This window comes from Garra rufa, chromosome 20 (genome assembly GCF_049309525.1).
Source record: "Garra rufa chromosome 20, GarRuf1.0, whole genome shotgun sequence".
In the NCBI taxonomy this organism is placed as follows: Eukaryota; Metazoa; Chordata; class Actinopteri; order Cypriniformes; family Cyprinidae; genus Garra; species Garra rufa.
The window spans coordinates 13,002,173-13,005,950 of NC_133380.1; positions in this window are offsets into that span (position 1 = coordinate 13,002,173).

Sequence of the window (3,778 nt, forward strand, 5' to 3'; positions counted from 1 at the left end):
AACATGTTGCATATTAAATGCAATAAAATACTCAATTTAAAAGTTTGGGGTCAGTAAGTTGTATTTATTTATTTATTTTAGATATAATAGTTTTATTCAGCAAGGACTCATTAAATTAATCCAAATATTTATTTGAATATTACACAAACATTCAATATTAAAAATACGTATTTCTAATAGATGCTGTTTTGATAAATACAGGATGATTTTGAAGTTGGAGGAGAAAATGAGATGGGAGGTTTCGATCTACTCTAACTGTCTTGAACTCAATACACAGAGTATACGCAGAGCTAGACAAGATGGGCATTTGAGGTTAAAAAGTATAGAAATTGTAATTTTTTTTAGAAAGTAACCAATTGTTTTGCTAGATAAGACCATTCTTCCTCAGCTGGGATTGTTTAGAGCCTTTTGAAGCTGCATTTAAACTGCATTTTGGAAGTTCAATCTCGCAGGCACCATACTGCCCTACAAAGCAAAAAGGCAGTAACTGCATTTTTGGTCAAAAATGAGTTATTATCATTTTCATGACATTCAAGGCATCCTTTGTTATGTGACAAAATATCTTATCTCAAATGTGTGTCGTTTTGTAGAAAAATGGTAGTCGTTTGTACAGTAATTGGATTACAGGCTGGATGACTGAACTGATGAACTGATTCTCAGTTCTGCACTCAGCGTAGTTACTGCCTTTTTGCTTTGTAGGGCAGCATAGAAGTCCACTATACAGAGAGAAATCCTGAAGAAAGAAAGACATGAACATCTTGGATGACGAGGGGGTGAGTAAATTAACTGTAATTTTTTGTTCTGAAATTGAACTTCTCCTTTAAAATATGCTAAAGTAGAAAACATTTTTTAAAAATATTTCACAATATTACTATTTACAGTCCAGTTTTTTTTAATGCAGTCTTGGTAAGCATAAGAGAATCTTACCGACCCCAAACTCTTGAACATTAATGTATTCAAGTAAATCCGTAACTCAGTTGTGCAGATATATTTACTGTACAGCTGTAAAATCGACATCACAAAAATAACAAACATTGTCTTATATAGTCTAAGGAAAAGAATTTTACTTAATAAAATTCATAACATTTCATCATGGTCCACTCACTTGCCTCAAATGTCTGCCCTTGCAATTGGTATAAATCAACATGGAAACTATTTGCAGAATCTAATCAGGAAGTCTGTACATTTGCATCTGTTGGCACTCTCTCATTCACTGGGAAAAGAACTGCAGCTGCCAGCTGCCAAGACCATTCGATATGACATTGACCCATCATGCACCCTCCTACCTGTAACGTCACATTCCACAAATCATCCCAGTCTCTCAGCCTTAAATCAAACACTTTAGTTCATTGCGGCCTTGGTAATACTAAAAAGCCATTTTTTATGGCTGCTAAAAATAGCACAGCTACCCTATTTATGTGACTTGGGTCTCTCCTGCCAGCAAAGCGTCCGTTCAAAAACTGCCCCCTTGTCACACAGCCTGCTGATCTGTCCGCTTTTGCTGCCAAGAGTCTCTGAATAAGACTGTGTGTGATTATGTGACTTTGTTTGTGCAGTCTATATGAAAAATACTTCAAAGCATATGAAATTTTGAATTTACAGCCTCTCATTCTAAACCTAAATAGGAGGTACATTGAAATAAGATTTGAAGTAATCTACAGCACAGATAAGGGGGAGGGATGTGGGACACAGATGAAGGCATGAAAAAGAGATGCGATACACTGCTAGGAGACACAGCAAGGTTTTTTTGTCTATTTAAGAGGCTGTTTTAATATAGCACTGCTCTAATTGAGAGTGTGTGAGAGACGTACCCCGTGTTTATGGAAAACACCAAGCACAAGGCAGTGGCAAGAGAGCGTGTGAAAGAGGAAAAGAAAGAGTGTCTACTTCTCTAATATATGTTTTTGTATATGCATTGGGAGAATCTGAGACCACTAATAAAAATGCTTCTAATTTAAGGCTAATTCATGAAACGATCACTCGTCCTGTTGGGTTAGTGCGGTATCTGACATGTAAGCAGCATATACATATATATATATATATATATAAATATAAACCAATAAATATAAATATTTTTTATAGTTTTAGATGAGGTGTGAATTACATAAAAATGTTATACATTTTTAATATAAAATTTATATTTTGATATCTGTAAATCATATACAGTATAAATTGATTATTTTTATGCAATTTATATGTTATCTAAAACTATGATATAATATAAATTATATATATATATATATATAAGAATTTTTAATATTTAAAATAATTATTAAATGCAATTATTAAATCATAATTTAAAAATAATTTAAATTGTATATAAATTATATATACCATATATATATATATATATATATATATATATATATATATATATATATATTTAAAATAATTATAAATATATCTTAAATATAAAAATATAAAAACAATTATTAATCATAATTTTATTTTTGTAAATATGTAAAATAATTATATATTATATTTAAAAACTAAGATTTATTTTATATTGTATTATTTAAAAAAGAAATATAAAAAAATTCTTATAATATATATATATATATATTTAAAATCATTCTTAAATACAAAAATATAAAAACATATTAATCATAATTTTTACATATATTTAAAAAATTAGAAGTAGATTCATTTAAATTAATTTGCACGATTTGAGAAATATATACAATATAACAACAATTATTAATCATCGTTTTAATATATATATTTTATGTACATTTTAAATAATTAATTAAATAAAAAAGTAGATACATTTAAATTAATTTGCATGATTTGGAAATATATAAAATATAAAAATAATTTATATAATATACATTTAATCATCATAATTTTAATATATATTTTTATATACATTTTAAATAATTAATTTAAATAAAACTAAATTAAAGTGTGTGTGTGTGTGTGTGTGTGTGTATATAAAGAGAGTTTCAAAACAATATAAAAAAAATAATAAAAATAAAATTACTAAAATAATAATACGGAAATTATATGTATTACATATAATATATATATATATATATATACATACATATATATATATATATATATATATATATATATATATTACATTCATTTTAAATAATACATTTCAAAGAGTATCTTGTGCTTCAATGGCCGCAAATTCATCGAACATCTGACTTCAACTGCAACATCGTGTTTGTTGAATAGCGTGAATGGGTTAGTTGTGTGTCTTATACTGTGTGTGTGTGTGTGTGTGTGTGTGTGTGTGTGTGTGTGTGTGTGGTGTGTGTGTGTGTGTGTGTGTGTGTGTGTTTGTTTGTTTGTTTGTTTGTGCATTTATCTGCCTCTCTACCATGTGACAGACTCCCTGGGCTCATATTTAGTTACAGCTGATCACTCCCAGACCACAGACAAGAAAGAGAAAGTGAAAGAGAGAAGAGAGTGAGGGAAATGAGTGAGTGAAATAAGGTGAGAGTGCATTTTATGTCGGTAACCTGTTATCTCACGTCTCCCGCTGCTACGGCAGCCAGATTGAGTGGGTGAGCGATGAGAGTGGAAGCCTCCACACCCCTAAAGCATAACAGAAATCGTGACTGGATTCCACCGCCACTCCACATTCACTGTTACTTGGTCCCACCGTGACGCAAAGACACAAAAATACAGGCATATTCTTCTACACACCTGAAGACCTGAAGTCGAGGATACAAGTATTTGTGCTAACAATGTCAAGGTGAAAAAGAACATGCCCTCCGCACTGTCAACTACATTTATGTAAAATTGTTTCCTCTTATCCCAGAAAACA